Raw genomic sequence first — 23,985 nt, forward strand, 5'->3', positions numbered from 1 at the left:
GGAGCACTTTTGCTGGATTCCATTTTTGACAGAGAGATGCACAGGGGACCAGGTTCCACGCAGGTGCATCTGAGTGTGGTGTTCCACGTGCCAGTGTCTGTCTGTCTGCTCTTCACAACTTCTCAGCTGGTAAATTTTGCTTCTATGGGCAATGCTGTTGAGCTGTGACAGATACAGAGGCAGCCGCACATGTTGAAAGTGTGCCTGTGGTGAGTGCGACTCACCTGTGCCTCTCTCACTCCTCATCACAACTATGCCAAGTGCAAATATCACATCCCACGGTGCTGCCCACTGCCCCTGTGTCACCCAGCCCCGGCCCATCTCCTCCCGTCACATTAAGGCCTGAGCCACTTTGGGCTCCTTCACATTAGATTCATCCAGTTCAGCCCTGTGCAACATGCAGGTTTTGTGGCAGAAGTCGAAGGTCTTGAGTTTGCAGGTTCTGTGGGGCCCAGCTGAATGTGTTTTTCAAGTTTTTAACCAAAATATCTGAAAATCTTACAAGAATGAGAGTGAAAGTAAAGTAGAGTAAGAAAATGATATTTTGCACAAATATGCAGTGTATTAGTCTTAATTGTGTCATCAAATTTCATGGAAATAAAGGATATAATAAATTGAAAGTTGCACTAAGATGAGCACATCCTCTAAATAGTGCCAGTGTCTCATATGTGGCTCTGGGTCCCAGTACCAGATTCCTGCTCCTGCAGCCCCAGGACCCAGAAGTTTATGGGAGGATATTTGGGCAAATCACGCTTGTGGATGCGCCTGATTGTTGTCCTGAGACCGGGCGAGGCTGGGAAGCAGACCTGGCCACAGCGACACCTGGGAAAGTGCAGTGTTGGAACATTTCTGTTTTTCTCATTCTCCTCTATGATTCATGTGTGATAACTCAAATTTAAAGCTTAGTTACTGAAAGGTCTTTCTTTTTTTTTTTTTTTTTTGACAGGCCGAGTTAGAGAGAGAGAGGGACAGAGAGAAAGGTCTTCCTTCCATTGGTTTATCACCCAAATTGCCGACTCCACTGGCGGGACATGGCCAGGGCGCTGGGCCAATTCAAAACCGGGAGCCAGGTGCTTCTTCCTGGTCTCCGATGAGGGTGCAGGGCCCAAGCACTTGGGCCTTCCTCCATTGCACTCCCGGGTCACAGCAGAGAGCTGGACTGGAAGAGGAGCAACTGGGACAGAATCCAGCGCCATAACTGGGACTAGAACCCGGAGTGCAGGCGCCACAGGTGGAGGATTAGCCTTGGCTCTGGCCTGAAGGATCTTTCTAAGGGTTGTATTCCCTTCAAAGCAGGCAGCTACCCTCATGGCTTTGTGCCCTCCCTAGAACCCCTCTCAATGGGATCACTGGGTGGTGAGGTCCCTACATGCATGATGGGAGGCTCCATGCATCAAGTATGGAGGGTAAGTTCCAACTAACATGCAGCCTTCACCTGCTCAGTTGGAGAGACCACACACGCACACCAAGCAGTGCTGGCTCTGCTCACGGCTCTGCAGGAACAGCATCCTCAGCCTCAATACCCCAGACCCTGCTCCTCTGTGTCCACTGAGTAGGAAAGTGATTCACCTGCAGGAGGAAACCATCATGACCCATGTCCTGGTGAAATCCTGTAGAAAAAGTTAGTGAGCAGAGTCCACCCCAGACACTGTGCCAGCACTGATCCCCCAAGACACAGAAGTCTGCATCTTCAGGGGATGGCTCCATCCCCAAAGCTGAGGACTGGGGAGGAGAAGCATGGCACATGGGGAAGTGACAGTCGGGGACAAGGTGCAGCAGCAGGAGGAAGAGGACCTGGTGGAGGGGTGGGCTCTGCTGTGCAGGAGGGTAAGGGCAGGTGGAAGGGCCACACTGCTGGGACCCAGTGCCTGCAGGAGAGCACTGAGTCAGGAGTTCTGATCAGGTCTCCTTGCACCCGAGACCCCCACACTGACCACCACTGAGTAAAACTTGCACAGGTGCCTGCGAGACATTGAATGACATCATCTCTGGGGAGTGCATCCAGTGACGACTCCCACCATGAGTGGATTCAGTATCAGGGCCTCATGGAGGAAGCTGAGGTCTCCAGTGCCCCTAACAGGACCACACAGAATGCTGGGAGCAGCCTGTGGGGGTGGATGTGGTTTGTCCTCACACCATCAGTGCTGAGCATGGTCCCAACGTAACAGCACTGGCAGGGGGCGCACGGTCTGGATGTTTACAGAAATAGATTGTTCACTTCTGGGGAATCTGCTATGGAGGAGATCACAGTAGATCTCCTGGGTCCCCAGCTTCAGCACAGAGCACAGTGCTGCTGGAGTCAGCCCTGGTGTCGTCTGATGTCCTCTGTGGGGATGGGGTCCCTCCCATCCGTGTTCACAATATTAGGATGCCTGATGGCACAACATTCTCACTGTCTGATCCTGGACTTCCAGCCTCTACAGCTGTGAGCTCAAGAAACCTTTTTGCTCCGTACACTTCCCTATGGGGTACTGCATGATGGATGGCTTTGCCCTGATGGCTCGTGATCCGGTACTTTGTTTCATGTGTCTGTTGGCCATTTGGACTTCCTCTTTTGAAAAATGTCTGAGTTATTGGCCCATCTCTTAACTCAGTTGTTTTTGTTGTTTGGGATTTCTTAATCTCTTTGTAGATTCTGGTTATTAATCCCTATCAGTGGCATAGCTTCAAATATTTTGCACATTCTCTCAGATACCTCTTAATTTCCTGGGTGTTTCTTTTGCCATACAGAGACTTCTCAATTTGATATAATCCCATTTATTAATTTTGTCTTTGACTGCCTATGTCTCAGGTCTTTTCCAAAAATTCTATTCCTGTGCCAGTGTCTTGCAGGGTTTCCTAAATGTTCTCTAATAACTGGATGGTGTATGGTCATAGATTAAATCTTTAATCATTCTTGCGTGGATTTTCGTGTAAGGTGTAAGATAGGGGTCTTGCTTCCTACTTCCATAATATATAATAATTTAAAAAGTGAAAAGGAATCTGAAGATTCCCTGTAAATTGGAATGACGTAGTCATGGATTTGAGGGAATGACCTTGTTAAAATAGCCAAGCTACAATGTGATTTGCAGATTCAATGCATTTCCTGTGAGACAGCCTGACATTCTTCACAGGACCAGGAAGCAACTTCAAGAATTATCATGAGAAAAGAGTTCATGATGGCTGAATGGTCTTGAGGAAAAATAGCAAAGCAGGAGGTGTCATCACATCTGAGCTGAAATTAAGCCTGGTGCTGGGATAACATAGACACCCAGAGCCCTGGGACAGAACAGAAACCTAGAAATAAGGAACACGTTCTGAGAATGTGAGTTCTGAGAATGAACGGTGAAAAAAGCCCAGGATGGGGATGGGTTTGCTGTCATTACCTGGGGTTGGGGACACTTGAATGCACCTGAAAATAATTCAGTTATGTGGTCATCTCACACCAGATTAGAACAGAGTGAACTTGAGGAATGCCTTACAGGCAAGACCTGAGACAGTACAGTTCTAGAAGAAAACACTGGACAAATGCAAGCTGACATTGGTTTGGGCAATGATATTTTGATAATCTCCAATGTACAGGCAACTGAGCAAAAATAGGCAAAAGATAATGGACCCAACTACAGAGCTCCTGTGTAACAAAGGGAGTGATCGAAGAACCAAAGACAACCACAGATGGGGAGAAAGCATTTTCAGATCACACATGGGTTGTCCAACATTTGGCCCCACAGGTTAAGCTGCCATCCCTATGCAGCATCACTCAGCAGCATGGGTTCAGACCCTGCTTGCTGCACTTCAAATCCAGCTCCCTGCTCATGGACCAGGGAATTCTGTCAATGATGACTCAAGTGTGTGTCCCCTTCGAGCCTTGTGGGAAACTGGAGGAAGTTCCAGGCTCCTGGCTACAGTCTTGCCCTTCCCCAGCCTCAGTGGATGGAAGCTTCTCTCTCCCTCTGTTGGTCTCTTCCTCTCTTGCCATAACACTGCCTTTCAAATCAAATAGATAGATTTTTAAAATAAATGAAAGATAACTATATATATGGTTAGGAGCCTAGATCCAAATGTTGAATGAACTCATGGAACTGAATCACAGGGGAAGCAATCAATTGTTCAAATGCAGTGACTGACAACGTGGGTGACAGGAGCAGCATTGAAGTTAGCCTGTGGGATTCCTGCTCCCGCATCAGGATGCTTAGGTTTATGTCCCAGTTTAGGTCGCAATTTCAGACTCCTCCAATGTGCACTCTGGGAGGCAGTACGAGAAGTCTGAGTTAATCCCATGTGTGAGACCTGGACTGAATTCCATGCACCTGGCTATGGTCTTACCAAATGCCAGCTTTTATGGGCATCTGGGAAGTGCTCCAGGATTCAGTAGATCACTGTTGTCAGTCTCTGTCTCTTTTTCTTTTTGGACAAATACAAGTTTTAAAAGAGGTGAAAGTATATCTGTAATTTTTTAAAGAAAATATGTAAAGGCAAATGTACAAGAATGCTTTAAATCTGGGATCATCATGCACGTACATGTTGGAGAAACAATGAGATATCCCATCCCTTTGTTAGACTTTGTATTATCAGACATACCAGAGCTGACACGTGTTGTGCAGGAAGAGAGAGAAGATAACCTGGTAAAGGCTGGAGTCAGGTAAATTAGGAAAGCTTTCATGGAGAACATCAGAAGCTGAGAAATAGAATTATCACAGGATCCTCCAACACCATTCCTGGTAGAAGGAATATGAAATCCCAGGGAGGAGACCACGGGATGTGCAGTCACTATAGCAAACAGCTCTGCCGTCCCATGTTCAATTAAAGCAGCGTCATTCTCAAGAGGGCACACATATAATCCAGTGAAATTAGCGTTGAAGAAGGAATGGATAATGGGACAAATGAACAGAGTTATATTTTAACAGGAAGTTTATATGGCAGTAAAGAGGAAGAAATTCTGGTATCTTGGATAACATGGATGATCCTGGAGAATAATATCAAAGGATAATATGTTAGGGTAAGTACACTCTGCTAAAATATCCAGGCCAAGAAGCCAAATAATATGCGATGCTACGTACATGGGATAAAAAGGATGAACTAACAAGCCAGAAATTCAATGGTGAAGACCAACGTCTGTGCTTGGGAGGAACAGAGGAGATGCTGGAGCAAGGTCAGAGTTTCAGTCCCACAGGATCCACACGTTGAGGGATCTACTGTACAGCATGGTGACAACAGTGAAGGGAATACAGTGTCTGCAGAATTCCAAGACATTAGACAAAAGATATTCCACCAGGAAAAACGTGGGTTTTGATATAAACATGTCAATAAGTCTGACTTCATTATTCCATTCAGTATACATTCATTTATTCAACACATATCGTTGTACTTCATATTTTATATTAAATATTATTATTAAACATTTATGATAATGAAATGGGCAAAATGGGAAATCATGAAGATTCAGATCTCTGAATACTGGTGTTGTGTTTGCCAATGTTTTATGGAGATGATAAATGAAGGCAGTGCACTCAAGGCTTGGCAGCTGGAACCCAGGAGCATGGAACTGAATGAGTGTTCCCACCTTGGTGATGGGGCCTCCTAACATATCCATCATCTACTCTCTTCCAGAGTGCATTGTCAGTACAAGTATTGGAAATGTGTAAATGGACTCGATCCAGCACTGTGATATGCAGCATGGATGTCTCCCTCTCTAAATAGATGAAAGACTAAAGTGGAGCGATAACTCCAGTCAGCATGACATGGAGTGAAGAGCAGGGACTCTGGACACATGGTCTAAGACTGGCTCTTCCTGCAGCTGTGATCCAGCCTCAGGACACTGGGCATCATGCTGGAGCCATAGACACAGCTCCCTGTGATGTGGACTCCAGCCCCAGAGTGCACAGCCACTGTGTGTCCCATTTTCTGCTCTCCCTCAACCACAGCAGGTGCAGGGGGTCCCACGACACTGGAGCAGAACCAGATCAGCTGGAAGGGCACACCCAACACTTGCCATTCAGTTATGACCTTGACTGCTGATGTCCAGGGCATTTCCCCTCGGAGTTCTGGCAGTGAGCCCCCCAGGAGGGTCCCAGGACCTAGAGGATGAGGAAGTCCCTGTAGGCTTCCCAGGTGCCTGCAGAGGCCAGCCTGAGACACAGCTGAGCTGCAAGTACATCCCTGAGTGCTGTGACATTCACACAGGGACCACAGACTGTTCCAGGATTAAGGGGAAATGCAGGTCGGGTTAAAGTCTGCAGAAAGTGAGTGTGGATCACCCACACGTAAAGTCAAAGGTTGGTTCAGTGCACACTTGCTGGTTGTGGCAGGAGAGGGATGAGTGGAATAGTTGCAGTTTAACAGATCAACGGCCCTGTCTCAGCTGTCCCTGGTTATGAGGGAAAACTGAAACTGTCCAAAGCTTTCAGTGCCCTGAGGGTGCTGTCGTGAGTCAGGGTGGAAGAGACTCAATAGTGTCCTCAATATTCCCACATCTCTGACCCTGGTGAGCACAGTCGCTGTCCATGAACCAAATTGTTCATTTAGGACTTCTTCCTTTTACATCAGACTTTCTCTCCGTCATTGAAGTTGGGAGGGACATAATCATATAAGTAGAATTCTTCCCTCAAAACTTTTACAGGAGAGGAAAGCCCAGTTCCCTGACAGGAAACCAGGGCTTCATCTCCCTCTGCGCCTGTGCAGGACCAGAATCTGGGCTCAGTGCGTCTCGTGCGCCCCCTGGTGGAGCCGCGCGCTCCTGCAGGGAGGTTTGTGTCTGGGCTCAGTGTGAGGCCCCCTCACTGTGTCTCTGGCACAGAAATAGGTGGCCGTGTCCGAGGCTGTCAGACTGGTCATTTTCAGATCCACCGTGCTCAAGGTTTTGGAGATGGTGAATCGGCCTTTCGCCCAGCTCTTGTAGTAGGCGCTACCACCATAACTAATGTATCTTATCCATTCGAGCCCCTTCCCTGGAGCCTGGCGGACCCAGCTCATATAGTAGCTACTGATGTCGGATCCGGAGGCTGTGCAGGTGAGTGTCAGGATTCCTCCAGGCGTGACCAGGCGACCCCCGGACTCCTTCAGCTGCTCCTGACACTGGACACCTGCAAACACAGACGTCCTGGTCAGGACACTGTCACACTCTCTGTGTCTCTCATCACGTCCTCTCCCAGACTCACTGACCCGCGTTCTCCATCATTACCTTTGAGCACAGCGACCAGGAGAAGCCAGAGCGTCTGTGTTGAGTGCGATCACTGAGTGGACACCTGGGAGTCCTGGGCCTGGAGCTCCTGTGCCAGATCTGCAGGGTGAGGGCTGGGCTGGTTTTCATGGGCAGAGGGAGTCCTATCTGCATGTGCTGCCCCTATATAGCAGGCATGGGGTCAGACGCCTCAGACAGGACAGGGCCTGGGGCAGAATTAGGTGACCTGGGTGTGTAGGGTGATGGCTATGATACGATTCAGATCATGTGAATTTTTATGTTACCATAATTTCAAAAAGTTGAAGGCAATGACCTTGTTTCATTTTAATATGTGTTTACCCTCATATCCAGTGTTAGCAATATCATGTCCCTCATTTATTTAAGTAACCACTAGTTCCTTATCATCTATATGAAAGACATTTGGACAGTGATAGAGCGAGAAGGGGTGAGAGATACAGAAATGTAGAGATGGACAGAAAAGTTGACAATGGGAGATTTCTGCCTTTGGGTTGACAGCCCCAGACATCCCAAATACCTATGACCCCTAGGAGTTAGTCTTTCTGAACCCTGAAGCAAGAAACTGTGTCTGTAATTCCAACGTCGGTGGTAGTGGCTCATTTGCTTGTAGTGTCATCTTCAGTTTCCCATGATGCATTATGAGGGAAAAGTGTGGGAAGCCATGAGGCTGGACTCAGTCAGTTCTCTGACGGGAACTCGGGTGACCCTAGTGGGGACTTAGCCAATTTTGTCCTAATGCCTGTCACCCACTTTGAAATTGATGAAATACTCAAGTGGATTTTTTAAGGTTAACTATGTTTTTTTCCTTATTCATCCATTGCCTTAAAGTTTAAAAACTGTTTAAACTGTTTAAAACTGTTCCTGAACACAGAACACTGTACATGGTAGTGGGGTATAGAGTGCTATTGGAATGTGCCTGGTAGAAATGGGCACAGATGAACTCAGTGTCATGCACATTTCCACCTCCTTTCAATCACTCTTAGTTGGGCAGTCTGGACGCATTGGTTCTAGTTATTTGTGGAACCTGTAGTGTGTTGTGGTGAACTGAGTCAGCCCACTGTGGTGTGGGCAGAATTATTCCTTCCTGTGAGTGGTGCTTTGTGTCCTGGTATCAGCCGTCCCCTGTTCCCCCCTCTTCCCTGTGTCTAGTAATCATGACTCTGAGTTCAGGTCAAGCACTGGGTAGAAGTCACTGTGTCACAATTTACCCACAGTCCTTTGTCAGGTTACAGCTTTGTTCACAATACTTCAGTCTCAAACAAAGCAAGTGTGCATAAAACAGTGAATGCATTCTTTCCCATTTGGACATGGAATATTATTCAGCATTAAGAAGGAGTTTGTTCTGTCATTAGAAAACGTGGGTCTCCCTGGAGCATACAAACTAAAAGAAATAATGCAAGTACATGTGGACACATAGTAAGTGACATTAGTTATATATGCAATCCACAAGTTGAACTCACAGAGGTAGGAAGTGCAATGGTGATCACTGTCTACCATGTTTGTCCCCTTCCAGCCCTGTGGGAAACTAGAGGAAGTTCCAGGCTCCTGACTTTAGGCTCAGCCATCCCCAGCCTTTGGCAGCCATTCAGGAAGTGAACAAATGGAAGGAATTCTCCCTCCATCTGTTGGTCTCTTCCTCTCTTGCTATAACACTGTCTTTAAAATAAAATAGATACTTAAAATACATTGAAGATTAATTATACATATGATTAGGAGCCTGTTTGCTAATGTTGAATGAACACAGACAACTGAATCCCAAGGGAAGAAATCAATTGTGTACATGCAGTGATGATAAGGTGGTGACAGGAGCAGCACTGGAGTGAGCCTGAGGGATTCCTGCCTCCCATGTCAGGATGCTTAGTGATGTGTCCTAGTTTGGTTCCAGTTTCAGATTCCTGCTAAGCACACCCTGGGAGGCTGTAGGTGAGGTTCCAAGTACTCCCATGCGACACATGGACAGAATTCCAAGCACCAGGCTGTTGCCTCATCCAGCTGAAGCTTTTGTAGCCATCGGGGAAGTGACCCAGGAATTAGAAGATCACTGTCAGTCTCAGTCTCTCTGTGGTTTTGGACAAATACATAAAGACAAGTTCTCAAATAAAATGATAAATTTCAAAATTTATATCATATCTATATCTATATCTATTATTAAAAGAAGATATACAGACAGACATATAAAATGCTACAAATCTGGGAACATCATGTATGTCCATGTTAGAAGCACAATGAGACATCCCATCGCTCCTGTTAGAATGGCTATTACCAGACATACCAGAGCTGACATGTTTTATGGAGGTAGAGAGAGATGATAACCCTGGTACAAGTCTGTGTCAGGTTAATTAGTAAAACCGTTATGGAAAAGCATCAAAAACTAGAAACAGAATTATTACATGATCTCCAAACCCCATTGCATGGACCATCCCAGGGAGGTGTCCACGGGATCTGCAGTCACTGTAGCAAACACCTCTGCAGTTGCTTGTTCATTTAAAGCACCGTCATTCAAAAGAGTTCACACATGTGATCCAGTGACATCTCATGAAAGCAAGAATGGAAAATGAAAGAAATGGACAAAGTTACATTTTAAAAGGAAGTTTAAGCCAGCACCACGGCTCAATAGGCTAATCCTCCACCTTTCGGTGCTGGCACACTGGGTTCTACTCCCTGACGGGCACCGGATTCTGTCCCGGTTGCCGCTCTTCCAGACCAGCTCTCTGTTTTGGCCCGGGAGTGCAGTGGAGTTTGGCCCAAGTGCTTGGGCATTGCAACCCATGGGAGACTAGGAGAAGCATCTGGCTCCTGCCTTTCGATCAGCATGGTGCACCGGCCACAGCATGCCAGCCGCGGCGGCCATTGGAGGGAGAACCAATGGCAAAAGAAGACCTTCCTCTCTGTCTCTCTGTCTCCCTGTCCACTATGACTGTAAAAAAATAAGGAAGTTTATAAGCAGCACAGAGTAAGAAATTCTGTAATTTTGGACAACTTGCATGATCCTGGAGAATAATGTGCCTAGGATAATATGTCAACAAAAGTACACTCTGCTAACCATCCAGGCCAGGAAGACACATAATATGTGATGCTACCTGCGTGGGATAAAAGGATGAACAATGGTCAATCATGAAGATTCAGATCTCTGAATACTGGTGTTGTGTTTGCCAATGTTTTATGGAGATGATTAATGAAGGCAGTGCACTCAAGGCTTGGCAGCTAGAACCCAGGAGCATGGAACTGCATCAGTGTTCCCACCTAGGAGATGGAGCCTCATAACAGATCCATCATCTCCTGTCCTCCAGGGTGCATTGTCAGTACAAGTGTGGGAAATGTGTAAATGGGCTCCATCCAGCACTGTGATATGCAGCATGGATGTCTCCCTCTCTAAAACTGATCTAAGACTGCAAATGGATTGATGACGCCAGTTAGTACAGACATGGAGTGAAGAGCAGGGACACTGGACACATGGTCTCTGGGACTGGCTCTTCCTGCAGCTGTGATCCAGCCTCAGGACACTGGTCATCATGCTGGAGCCACAGACACAGCTCCCCGTGATGTGGACTCCAGCCCCAGAGTGCACAGCCACTGTGTGTCCCACTTTCTGCTCTCCCTGAACCACAGCAGGTGCAGGGGGTCCCATGACACTGGAGCAGAACCAGATCAGCTGGAAGTGCACACCCAACACTTTCCATTCAGTTATGACCTTGACTGCTGATGTCCAGTGCATTTCCCTCCTGAGTTCATGCAGGGAGCCCCCCAGGAGGGTCCCAGGACCTAGAGGATGAGGAAGTCCCTGTAGGCTTCCCAGGTGTCTGCAGAAGCTCAGCCTGAGACACAGCTGAGCTGCAAGTACATTCCTGAGTGCTGTGACATTCACACAGAGACCACAGACTGTTCAAGGATTAAAGGGAAAATGGAGATTGGGTATAAAATCTTGGAACGTGAGGTCAGAACACCCACAGTTAAAAAAAGACAGTTGGTTCAGGTCAGCACACATGCTGCTCTGACAGGAGGAGTGGGATGACTTATAAAACTGAGGTAACAAATCAAGACTTTGGCTCGGGTCTGTCTGGATTTGAAGGAAAACTAAAATTGGCTAAAGTCGGCAGTGCCCTGAGAACGCTGTCCTGAGTCAGACAGGAAAACACTCACGAGGTCCCCAGATAGTCCTGCATCTCTGACCCTGGTGACCACTGTCATCGTTCAAGAACCTGAATGTGTCCGTTTAGGACTTCTTCCTGTTCACATCAAGCTTCTCTATGTCAGTGACGTCAGTGGAAAGGACAGAATCAGGAAGTAGATTCTTGCCGGAAAACTACAGGGGAACAAACCCCAATTCCATGACAGGAAATCAGGGCTTCATTTCCCTCTGATTCTGAGCAGACCAGAATTGGGCTCAGTGCGTCTTTTGCGCCCCCTGGTGGAACCGCACTCCCCTGCAGGGAGGTTTGTGCCTGGGCTCAGCCTGAGGGCCCCTCCTGTGTCTACTGCACGGAAATACGTGGGCGTGTCCGGGGCGGTTAGACTGTTCATTTGCAGAGACACTGTGTTCTGGGCGTTGTCTCTGGAGATGGTGAATCGGCCATTCACCCAGCTCGCGTACCATGTGCTACCACCACTACTAATCCATCGGATCCACTCCAGCCCTTCCCTGGAGCCTGGCAGACCCAGCTCATATAGTAGCTACTGAAGTAGATTCCAGAGGCTTTGCAGGAGAGTTTCAGGGATCCCCCAGGCTGGACCAGACCCCCTGCGGACTCCACCAGCTTCTCCTGACACTGGACACCTGCAAACACAGACGTTCTGGTCAGGACACTGTCACACTCTCTGTGTCTCTCACTCACGTCCTCTCCCTGACTCAGTGCCCCGCATTCTCCATCATTACCTTTGAGCACAGAGACCAGGAGAAGCCAGCGCAGCCCAGTCTCCATAGTGAGCGTCTGTGTTGAGTGCGATCACTGAGTGGACACCTGGGAGTCCTGGGGCTGGAGCTCTTGTGCCAGAGCTGCAGGGTGAGGGCTGGGCTGGTTTTCATGGGCAGAGGGAGGCCTATCTGCATGTGCTGCCCCTATATAGCAGCCCTGGAGTAGACACCTCAGACAGGACAGGGCCCAGACTGATGAGAGTGTCCCATGGCAGTCCGATATTATTCATATATGGGACAAGTTATAAATTGTGTGCTCTCATTGCACAAAGAACCCTGTCTGAGTCCTTTTATGTGAATTGACCTACAACATGTTTTCATGGGTTCCCTGAGCTCTTGGCCCAGGTCAACATTACAGGAGAAATCATCAGACTCTGGATGTGTCCCCAACTCCATGTGCTAACAGGAGTCCAGCACCTGATCTGCCCCCTCACCACAGGACTCAGCTCTGCCCCAGTCCACACTCAGCACTCACTGGGGCTTCCTGGTGAGGTCTGCAGAACTCCCTGCCAGCAGCAGAACAAGGAGCACTTTTGCTGGATTCCGTTTTTGGCAGAGAGATGCACAGGGGACCAGGTTCCACGCCAGTGCATCTGAGTGTGGTGTTCCACATGCCAGTGTCTGTCTGTCTGTCTGCTCTTCACAATTTCTTTGCTGGGCAATTTTGCTTCCATGGGCAATGCTGTTGAGCTGTGATAGATACAGAGGCAGCCGCACATGTTGAAAGTGTGTGGTGAGTGCGACTCACCTGTGCCTCTCTCCTCATCACAACTATGCCATGAGCAAATATCACATCCCACGGTGCTGCCCACTGCCCCTGTGTCACCCAGCCCCGGGCTCACCTCCTCCAGTCACATTAAGGCCTGAAACCCTTTGGACTCCTTCACAACAGATTCATCCAATTCAGCCCTGTGCATCATGCAAGTTTTGTGGCAGAAGTCGAAGGTCTTGAGTTTGTAGGTTCTGTGGGGCCCAGTTGAATGAGTTTTTATTAGTTTTTAACCAAAATATCTGAAAATCTTATATGAGTGAAAATGAAAGTAAAGCAGAGAAGATAGCGGGATAGTGAGGGCGCGCACCGATAGTCCGGGAAAATTTAGTTTAATAAAAGTGGAGTTACGGTAGCCTCAGAAAAAGGATCAGGAAAAAATTGCAGAGGAAACTCTTCTGGATCTAGTGGCTGTGACTCGGAGGACCTACTGGGTGAACAAGGTCGCCCACCATGCGGAAGCCGAGCCGCAGGAGCCACAGGGTCTGCAGGCCAGTGCAGGAAGGGGAGTGGATGTCACATAGACACCAGCAGGGAGAGTTGGGACGCCCAGGGCTCCGAGTCCACACATCGGCGCTGGAAGGGGAGGTGAGCTCAGTAACCCGTGACATTGACGGGGAAATGGCAGTCAGAATCTAGAGGGGAGTGGGAAAGTTCACCAGACTGACTACAGGAGAGAAGGAAAAAAGGTGGGGGGGTTCTCTCTCCACCAACCTTGAAAAGGTTGCAAGGTTGCAAGGTTTGCAAGAGTTTGCAAGAGTTTGCAAGGTTTGCAAGAGACAAAGAGCAGGCCCCCTCTCTGGATTTACATAACAACAGGGGAGAGCTAAGGAACTGAGTCACTACAATTCAGTAGCCTAGGCAACCCAGTGGGAGTCCAGAAGAGAAACAGAGCCTGCACAGACTCTTTGGGTAGAAGCCAGAGATCGGAAGCTAAATACCATTAATTCTGCACAGCCTTGTAGTGCGGTATTATTTACCTCCTGAATAAAATAAATAAATAAATAAATAGAGAGAGATTTACCACACATAAACTGAGGGTGTCACCTTTGCACACCCGTAACCCGGAAGAACCAAGCAGAGCTCTCAGGCCACACCCATCTCAAGCCTCCAAGGCTACTCCAACAGCAGGCAGTCCACTTAACACAGACATAGTATAAAATAAAAAAAAAAATTAAAAAAAAAGCACAGTGACAAAAGAAGAATTAACTATGCCAAGCAACAAACACAGAAATCGAGGGAACGAGATCAACGATGACACTATGATGCCTCCAAATAAACAAAACACCCCAAGCCAAGATTATGAAGATGATGAGATAGAAGAAATGCAAGATACGGATTTCAAAAAATTTATGATAAGAACATTTAGAAGTTTTCAAAAGCAAATCCTTGAACTACAGAAATCCTTATTGGACAGGATTGAAAATCTCTCTCATGAAAATGAAATTTTAAGGAAGAATCAAAATGAAACGCAGAAACTAGTAGAACAGGAAAGTGTGATAGTGAAGAGAAATCAAAATGAAATGAAGAACTCAATAGATCAAATGACAAACACACTAGAAAGCCTTAAAAACAGAATGGGTGAAGCAGAAGAGAGAATATCTGACTTAGAAGACAGAGCACAGGAAAACATACAGTCAAACCAAAGAAAAGAAGAGAAAATTAGAAATCTAAAAAATATTGTTGGGAATCTACAGGATACTATTAAAAAAAAACAACATTCGAGTTCTAGGAGTTCCTGAAGGCATGGAGAGAGAAAAAGGATTAGAAGGCCTTTTTAGTGAGATACTAGCAGAGAACTTTCCAGGTTTGGATAAGGACAGAGACATCCTAGTACAGGAAGCTCATAGAACCCCCAATAAACATGACCAAAAGAGATCCTCACCACGACACGTGGTAATTAAACCCACCACAGTGAAACATAAAGAAAAGATCCTAAAATGTGCAAGAGAGATTACTCTCAGAGGATCTCCAATTAGACTCACAGCAGACTTCTCATCAGAAACACTACAGGCTAGGAGGGAATGGCGAGACATAGCACAGGTGCTAAGAGAGAAAAATTGCCAGCCCAGAATATTATATCCTGCTAAGTTCTCATGTGTGAATGAAGGTGAAATAAAGACCTTTCATAGCAAACAGAAATTGAAAGACTTTGTGGCCACTCGCCTGGCCCTGCAAAAGATACTTAAAGACGTGCTACACTCGGAAACACAGAAACACGGCCATCAATATGAAAGAAGGTAAAGGAAGAAAAACCACCAGTAAAAGAGCATGGGAAGCTCAAAGCATATACTAGAAAATATCTCTGGGAAAATGGCAGGGCAAAGTCACTACATATCGATAGTCACATTAAGCATTAATGGTCTTAACTCTTCAGTTAAAAGACACCGATTGGCTGATTGGCTCAAGGAATACAACCCAACTATTTGTTGCCTACAAGAAACACATCTCTCTAACAAAGATGCATGCTGACTGAAAGTGAAAGGTTGGAAAAAGATATTCCATGGCAACAGAAACAAAAAAAAAAAGCAGGTGTAGCCATATTAATATCAGACAAAATAAACTTTAATACAAAAACTGTTAGGAGAGACAAAAAGGGACAATATATAATGATTAAGGGTTCAATTCAACAGGAAGATGTAACTATTATAAATGTATATGCACCTAATTACAGGGCACCGGTCTATTTAAAAGATATGTTAAGGGACTTAAAGGGAGACTTAGACCCCAATACAATAGTACTGGGGGACTTCAATACTCCACTCTCAGAAATAGACAGATCATCCGGACAGAAGGTCAACAAGGAAACAGCAGATTTAATCGACACTATTGCCCAAATGGATCTAACAGATATCTACAGAACTTTCAATCCTACATCTAAAGACTTTACATTCTTCTCATCAGTGCATGGAACCTTCTCTAGGATTGATCACATACTAGGCCATAAAGCAAGTCTCAGCAAATTTAAAAGAATTAGAATCATACCATGCAGCTTCTCAGACCACAGCGGAATGAAGCTGGAAATTAGCAACTCAGGAAACCCTAGAAAGTATGGAAACACATGGAGACTGAACAACATGGTCCTGAATGAACACTGGGTCATTCAAGAAATCAAGAGAAATCAGAAACTTTCTGGAAGTAAATGAGGATAACAACACAACATATCAAAACTTATGGGATACAGCAAAAGCAGTACTGAGAGGCAAGTTTATAGCAATAGGTGCCTATATCAAGAAATTGGAAAGGTACCAAATAAATGAGCTTTCAGTGCATCTCAAGGACCTAGAAAAACTGCAGCAAACCAAACCCAAATCTAGTAGGAGAAGAGAAATAATTAAAATCAGAGAAGAAATTAACAGGATTGGATCCAAAATAACATTACAAAAAATCAGCCAAGCGAGAAGCTGGTTTTTTGAAAAAATAAAGAAAGTTGACACCCCATTGGCCCAACTAACAAAAAAAAGAAGAGAAAAGACCCAAATCAATAAAATCAGAGATGAAAAAGGAAACGTAACAACAGACAACACAGAAATAAAAAGAATCATCAGAAATTACTACAAGGACTTGTATGCCAGCAAACAGGAAAATCTATCAGAAATGTATAGATTCCTGGACACAGGCAATCTACCAAAATTGAACCATGAAGACATAGAAAACCTAAATAGATCCATAACTGAGACAGAAATTGAAACAGTAATAAAGGCCCTCCCAACAAAGAAAAGCCCAGGACCGGATGGATTCACTGCTGAATTCTACCACACATTTAAAGAAGAACTAACTCCAATTCTTCTTAAATTATTCAGAACAATCGAAAAAGAGGGAATCCTCCCAAATTCTTTCTATGAAGCCAGAATCACCTTAATCCCTAAGCCAGAGAAACATGCAGCACTGAAGGAAAATTATAGACCAATATCCCTGATGAACATAGACGCAAAAATCCTTAATAAAATTCTCGCCAATAGAATACAACAACACATCAGAAAAACCATCCACCCAGACCAAAAGGGATTTATCCCTGGTATGCAGGGATGGTTCAACATTCGCAAATCAATCAATGTGATTCACCACATTAACAGACTGCAGAAGAAAAACCATATGATTATCTCAATAGATGCAGAGAAAGCATTTGATAAAATTCCATACCCTTTCATGATGAAAACTCTAAGCAAATTGGGTATAGAAGGAACATTCCTCAATATAATCAAAGCAATTTATGAAAAACCCACGGCCAGCATCCTATTGAATGGGGAAAAGTTGGAAGCATTTCCACTGAGATCTGGCACCAGACAGGGATGCCCACTCTCACCACTGCTATTTAACATAGTTCTGGAAGTTTTAGCCAGAGCCATCAGACAAGAAAAAGAAATTAAAGGAATACAAATTGAGAAGGAAGAAGTAAACTATCCCTCTTTTCAGATGATATGATTAGTTATTTAGAGGATCCAAAGAACTCTACTAAGAGACTATTGGTACTCATAGAGGAGTTTGGCAAAGTGGCAGGATATAAAATCAATGCACAAAAATCAACAGCCTTTGTATACACAAGCAATGCCACAACTGAGAAAGAACTGCTAAGATCAATCCCATTCACAATAGCTACAAAAACAATCAAATACCTTGGAATAAACTTAACCAAGGATGTTAAAGATCTCTACAATGAGAATTAAAATCTCTTAAAGAAAGAAATAGAAGAGGATACCAAAAAATGGAAAACTCTTCCATGCTCATGGATTGGAAGAATCAACATCATCAAAATGTCCATTCTCCCAAAAGCAATTTATAGATTCAATGCAATTCCAATCAGGATACCAAAGACATTCTTCTCAGATCTAGAAAAAATGATGCTGAAATTCATATGGAGGCACAAGAGACCTCGACAGCTAAAGAAATCTTGTACAACAAAAACAAAGCCGGAGGCATCACAATGCCAGATCTCAGGACATACTACAGGGCAGTTGTAATCAAAACAGCATGGTAATGGTACAGAAACAGATGGATAGACCAATGGAACAGAATTGAAACACCAGAAACCAACCCAAACCTCTACAGCCAACTTATATTTGATCAAGGATCTAAAACCAATTCCTGGAGCAAGGACAGTCTATTCAATAAATGGTGCTGGGAAAACTGGATTTCCACGTGCAGAAGCATGAAGCAAGACCCCTACCTTACACCGTACACAAAAATCCACTCAACATGGATGAAAGATCTAAATCTATGACCTGACACCATCAAGTTATTAGAGAACATTGGAGAAACCCTTCAAGATATTCGCACAGGCAAAGAGTTTCTGGAAAAGACCCGGGAGGCACAGGCAGTCAAAGCCAAAATCAACTATTGGGATTGCATCAAATTGAGAAGTTTCTGTACTGCAAAAGTCAGGAGAGTGAAGAGACAACCGACAGAATGGGAAAAATATTTGCAAACTATGCAACAGATAAAGGGTTAATAACCAGAATCTAAAGAGATCAAGAAACTCCACAAAAACAAAACAAACAAACCACGTAAGAGATGGGCCAAGGACCTCAATAGACATTTTTCAAAAGAGGAAATCCAAATGTCCAACAGGCACATGAAAAAATGTTCAAGATCACTAGCAGTCAGGGAAATGCAAATCAAAACCACAATGAGGTTTCACCTCACCCCGGTTAGAATGGCTCACATACAGAAATCTACCAACAACAGATGCTGGCCAGGATGTGGGGAAAAAGTGACATTAATCCACTGTTGGTGGGAATGCAAACTGGTCAAGCCACTATGGAAATCAGTCTGGAGATTCCTCAGAAACCTGAAGATAACCCTACCGTTCGACCCACCCATCCCACTCCTTGGAATTTACCCAAAGGAATTTAAATTGGCAAACAAAAAAAGTGGTCTGCACCCTAATGTTTATTTTAGCACAATTCACAATAGCCAAGACCTGGAACCAACCTAAATGCCCATCAACGGTAAACTGGATAAAGAAATTATAGGATATGTACTCTTTAGAATACTATACTGCAGTAAGAAAGAACGAAATCCAGTCATTTGCAACAAAATGGAGGAATCTGGAACACATCATGCTGAGTGAAGTAAGCCAGTCCCAAAGGGACAAATACCATATGTTCTCCCTGATCGGTGACAACTGACTGAACACCAAAAAGGAAACCTCCTGAAGTGAAATGGACACTATGAGAAACGGTGACTTGATCAGCATAGCCCTGACTGTTAATGAACAACTTAATACATTATCCCTCTTAGTATTTTTTTGTCTGTTCTACTTAACATGACTGGTTTAATTCTGTAATGAATACACAGTTATTCTTAAGTGTTGAAATTTAACTGAAATGTGATCCCTGTTAAACATAAGAGTGGGAATAAGAGAGGGAAGAGATGTATAATTTGGGACATGCTCAAGCTGACTTGCCCCAAATGGTAGAGTTAGAAACATACCAGGGGACTCCAATTCAATCCCATCAAGGTGGCATGTACCAATGCCATCTCCCTAGTCCAAGAGATCAATTTCAGTTCACAATTGATCATAATGAAAGGACTATGAGTCAAAGGGAGCACATAAACAAGTCTAGTACCTGCTAATACTAACCGATAGAATAAATAAAGGGGAGAGTGATCCAGCATGGGAAGTGAGATACTCAGCAGACTCATAGAATGGCAGATGTCCTAAACAGCACTCTGGCCTCAGAATCAGCCCTAAAGGCATTCGGATCTGGCTGAAAAGCCCATGAGAGTATTTCAGGCATGGAAAGCCAAGACACTCTGGCAAAAAAAGGCCTAAATGAAAGATCTCTGTGAGTGAGATCCCAATGGAAAGAACAGGTTTACAAAGAAGGAGGTACCTTTCTCTGAAGGGAAGAGAGAACCTCTACTTTGAGTATGACTTTGTCTAAACAAGATAAGAGTCGGAGAACTCAAAAGGCTTCCATAGCCTTGGAAACTCATGACTGGAGCATAGGGAGATTACTGATGCCATAAACAGGAGTGTCAATTTGCTAAGTCAACAACAGGAGTCACTGTGCACTTACTCATCATGTAGGATCTCTGCCCTTAATGTGCTGTACATTGAGATTTAATGCTATAACGAGTACTCAAACAGTATATTTCATTTTGTGTTTCTATGGGGGTGCAAACTGTTGAAATCTTTACTTAATGTATACTAAACTGATCTTCTGTAAAAAAAAAAAAGAAATTACCAATTCCCAACCTGACTCTCACTGGGATTAAACATGACAATAGGTCTGATCTGATTTCATCATCATTTAAAAAATCATCTATTATTTTTCACTTTATGTTTCTGTGTGGGAGCAAGCTGTTGAAATCTTTACTTAATGTATGCTAAACTGATCTTCTGTATATAAAGAGAATCGAAAATGAATCTTGATGGGAATGGAAGGGGAGAGGGAGTGGGAAAGGGGAGGCTTGTGGGTGGGAGGGACGTTATGGGGGGGAAGCCATTGTAATCCATAAGCTGTACTTTGGAAATTTATATTCATTGAATTATAGTTAAAAAAAGTAAAGCAGAGTAAGAATATGATATTTTGCACAAATATGCAGTGTATTAGTCTTAACCGTGTCATCAAATTTCATGGAAATAAAGGAAATAATAAATTGAAAGTTGCACTGTTTAAGATGCAAACATTACCCAGGGGAGTGCCAGGTTCTCATATGTGGTTCTGGGTCCCAGTACCAGATTCCTGCTCCTGCAGCCCCAGGAATCAGAAATTTATGGAAGATATTTGGGCCCTGTCACTCTAGTGGATGCACCTGATTGTTGTCCTGAAACTGGGCCAGGCTGGGAGGCAGACCTGGGCACAGCGACATTGGAGAAAGTGCAGTGAGTGGGAGCATCTCTCTCTTTTCCTTACTGACTCATGTGTGAGAGTTAAACCTTGAGTTACTGAAGGGTCTTTCAAATGTCCTGTTCCCTTCAATGCAGGCAACAACCCTCATGGCCTTGTCCCCTCCCTAGAGCCCCTCTCACTGGGATCACTGGGTGGTGAGGTCCCCACATGCATGATGGGAGGCTCCGTGCATCAAGTATGGAGGGTAAGTTCCACCTAACATGCAGCCTTCAGCTGCTCAGTTGGAGAGACCACACACGCACACCAAGCAGTGCTGGCTCTGCTCATGGCTCTGCAGGAACAGCATCCTCAGCCTCAATACCCCAGACCCTGCTCCTCTGTGTCCACTGTGTAAGAAAGTGATTCACCTGCAGGAGGAAACCATCATGACCCATGTCCTGGTGAAATCCTGTAGAAAAAGTTAGTGAGCAGAGTCCACCCCAGACACTGTGCCAGCACTGATCCCCCAAGACACAGAAGTCTGCATCTTCAGGGGATGGCTCCACCCACAAAGCTGAGGACTGGGGAGGAGAACGATGGCATGTGGGGAAGTGAAAGTCGGGATAGGGTCAGCAGCAGGAGGGAGAGGACCTGGTGGAGGGGTGGGCTCTGCTGTGCAGGAGGGTAAGGGCAGGTGGAAGGGCCACACTGCTGGGACCCAGTGCCTGCAGGAGAGCACTGAGTCAGGAGTTCTGTTCAGGTCTCCTTGCCCCCGGCAACCCCCACACTGACCACCCCTGAGTAAAACTAGCACAGGTGCCTGGGAGACGTGGAATGACATCGTCTCTGGGGAGTGCATCCAGTGACGACTCCCACCATGAGTGGATTCAATTTCAGGGCCTCATGGAGGAAGCTGAGGTCTCCAGTGCCCCTAACAGGACCACATGGAATGCTGGGAGAAGCCTGCTGGGGGTGGATGTGGTTTATCCTCACAGCTTCAGTGCTGAGTATGGCCCCAACGTAACAGCACTGGCAGGGGGTGCATGGTCTGGATGTTTACAGAAATAGATTGTTTACTTCTGGGGAATCTGCTATGGAGGAGATCACAGTAGATCTCCTGGGTCCCCAGCTTCAGCACAGAGCACAGTGCTGCTAGAGTCAGCCCTGGTCTCGTCTGACGTCCTGTGTGGGGATGGGGTCCCTCCCATCCGTGTTCACAATAATAGAATGCCTGATGACTGCCATGCTGTTCACAATATTATGATGGCTGATGGCACAACATTCTCACTGTCTGATCCTGGACTTCCAGCCTCTAAAGCTGTGAGCTCAATAAGCCTTTGTGCTCCATACACCTCCTATCTTGGGTACTGCATGATGGTACTAACTGGAAAAGCCTCCCTGGGTTCCCAGAGCTCCCTCAGGTCTCAGATGCTGGGGACCCCAGAGATGTCATTCATTCCTCCAGAAACGACTCCATTTTCTTCATGTGACGTCTTCCCATGATACCAAAACTTCTGCTCGGTGATCGGTGTTAGGGAGAGAATCATCCATCCAGATCGGAATGTAGGAAAGCTTTAGAGGACCACAAACCCCAATTTCCGGACCTGAGCCAGCGATTCACCTCCCACTGCATCTGGTCCTGGGTCTGAGTCTCTCGGTGCGTCTTGTGCGCCCCCCGGTGGAGCCACGTGCCCCAGCAGGGAGGTTTGTGTCTGGGTTCACACTGAGGGCCTTCACTCTGTCTCTGGCACAGTAATACAAGCCCGAGTCTGCGGCTGTCAGACAGTTCAGTTGTAGGCAAACTGTGCTCTGGGCGTTATCGCTGGAGATAGTGAATCGGCCATTCGCCCAGCTCGCGTACCATGTGCTACCACCACTACTAATCCATCGGATCCACTCCAACCCCTTCCCTGGAGCCTGGCGGACCCATTGCATGTTGTAGCTACTGATGGTGAATCCAGAGGCTTTGCAGGAGAGTTTCAGGGATCCCCCAGGCGTGACCAGGCCTCCTCCGGACTCCACCAGCTGCTCCTGACACTGGACACCTGCAAACACAGACGTCCTGGTCAGGACACTGTCACTCACCCTCTCTGTGTCTCTCACTCACGTCCTCTCCCAGACTCAGTGCCCCACGTTCTCTATCATTACCTTTGAGCACAGTGACCAGGAGAAGCCAGCGCAGCCCAGTCTCCATGGTGAGCGTCTGTGTTGAGTGCGATCACTGAGTGGACACCTGGGAGTCCTGAGGCTGGAGCTCCTGTGCCAGAGCTGCAGGGTGAGGGCTGGGCTGGTTTTCATGGGCAGAGGGAGGCCTATCTGCATGTGCTGCCCCTATATAGCAGCCCTGGGGTCAGATGCCTCAGACAGGACAGGGCCCAGGGCAGACGTGGTGACCTGTGTGGGTAGGGTGATGGCTATGATAGGATTCTGATCAAGTCAAATTTTACATTATTAATACTTTTAAAAAGTTGAAGGCAAATGCCTCATTTCACTTTAATATGTGTGTACTCTTAATATGCAGTGTTAGCAGTTTCATGTCCTTCATTTTTAAAGTAACCGTTGGTTCATTATTAACTCTTCTAATGATATTGAAACAGTAACAGAGAGAGAAGGAGTGAGAGAAACATAAATGTTGAGACATCTAGGAGTTAGACTTTCTAAAACCTGGAGCAGAAAACTGTGTGTCCCACGTTGGTGGTAGGGTCTCATTCACTTGCAGGGTCATCTACAGTTTCCCATGATGCATTATCAAGAAAGAGTATTGGAATCTGTTAGGCTGGGCTCAAGCAACACTCTGATGGGAACACGGGTGTCTCTAGTGGGTACTTAGCCAATTTTGTCCTAGTGCCTGCTGCACACTTTTAAACAGATGAAAGACTGCAAGTGGATTCGTTAACTATGATTTGTTTCTTTATTCATCCATTGCCTTAGTTTAAAACTGTTCCTGAACACAGAACACTGTATGTGTTAGTGGTGTGTAGTGTGCTATTGGAATCTGTGTGTCGTAGGAATGGGCACAGATCAATTCACTGTCATGCACATTTCCACCTCCTTTCCATCACTCTGTGTTGGGAGGCCTGGAGGCCTCAGTTCTAGTTATTTATGGAACATGATCTGGGTTCTAGTGAACTGAGGCAGCCCACTGAGGCACAGAGCATAATTATTCCTCCCTTTGAGTGGTGCTTTGTGCCCTGGTAACAGCCGTCCCCTGTTCCCCCCTCTTCCTCATGTCTATTAATCATGACTCTGATTTGAGGTCAAGCACTGGGTATGAAGTCACTGTGCTACAATTCACCCGCAGTCCTGCATTCAGGTAATGCAGCTTTTTTTTTTTTTGACAGGCAGAGTG

At 45.8% G+C, this 23,985-nt stretch overlaps 2 pseudogenes; both read right to left on the reverse strand.

Annotated features, from left to right (window-relative positions):
• Positions 1-23,985, reverse strand: part of LOC149120197 (Ig heavy chain V-A1 region BS-5 pseudogene) — a 113,960-nt pseudogene that overhangs the window by 31,109 nt on the left and 58,866 nt on the right.
• Positions 3,154-12,154, reverse strand: LOC149120202 (immunoglobulin heavy variable 3-66 pseudogene; annotated as a pseudogene).

The sequence above is a fragment of the Oryctolagus cuniculus genome, chromosome 20 (assembly GCF_051225735.1).
Source record: "Oryctolagus cuniculus isolate XC-2025 breed Fujian yellow rabbit chromosome 20, ASM5122573v1, whole genome shotgun sequence".
Classification (NCBI taxonomy): domain Eukaryota; kingdom Metazoa; phylum Chordata; class Mammalia; order Lagomorpha; family Leporidae; genus Oryctolagus; species Oryctolagus cuniculus.